This window comes from Pristis pectinata, chromosome 21, assembly GCF_009764475.1.
Source record: "Pristis pectinata isolate sPriPec2 chromosome 21, sPriPec2.1.pri, whole genome shotgun sequence".
Taxonomy (NCBI): domain Eukaryota; kingdom Metazoa; phylum Chordata; class Chondrichthyes; order Rhinopristiformes; family Pristidae; genus Pristis; species Pristis pectinata.
Genome location: NC_067425.1, coordinates 11,245,659 through 11,246,644, shown reverse-complemented (window position 1 = coordinate 11,246,644; position 986 = coordinate 11,245,659).

Sequence of the window (986 nt, the reverse complement as noted above, 5' to 3'; positions counted from 1 at the left end):
TGGAGGTAAATGGGACTGGTATAGGTATGTACAATAGTTGGCATGGATATGGTGGGCCGAAGGGCCTGTTTCTGAGCTGTATGACGCGGTGACACCCCCCCCCCCCCAACTAAAGCACATAAACCCCACGCTGCCCATTTAGGACAGGAGCACAGTCTTGTTCCCTCAGGTGAATGCAAAATACCTCAAACAAACAAAGGATCCGCCCTCAACGTCGCAACCAATATTTACTCCTCGATGAACATGATTAAAACAGAGGAAATCAAATCAGAGAGGTTGGAAATACTCGGCGGGTCGGACAGTAACTGCGGAGAGAGAAACCAGGTCGATGACCGTGAGTATTTGCAAGATCTTCGAATCTGCAGTGTTTTCTTTGGACTAAAACGGGTGAATTTATCATCACCACTGTGGTGTTTGGGAATCCCAGTGAGGCTCTCCAATGTCCCGCGTTAGAACACTTCATTGATGTGGGACCTTCTAAAAGGGATAGGGAACGTATTCTTATAAATAGAAGAGGTTTTTCTTTTGCTTTTTTTTATTGATGAAGAAATGTGTCTGGATTCGAAACCCAGCACTTTAACCGGCTGAAAATTCACTTCGAATCTCCTCTCCCTGAACCGATAGAAATGCTGATTGCGTACACATCTGCAACACATTCTCACACCCCTCCTTCTGGCGTGCACAGCCGCCCTACCCACACCCCGCCCGGTTTATAAATATCCTTACCCTGTCTCCACGCACGCCCCTTTAAAAACAAGGGTTAAACATTAAATCCGTCTATCTGCCGGCTGAAATATGCAAGGGTTAGTGCTTGGGGAGGATTGCAGGAGGAGTAGAGGGGATTTTTTTTTCCAGACGCACTGCAGGTCAATTGATACGATTCCACTCGCTTTATGAGTTTGCTGTGGGTTGTTCCAAGTTCAAACTATTCTCTACCCCCCCCCCCTCCCTCCACACAGGACCTCTGCGCTGCCCAATCAGCAGAC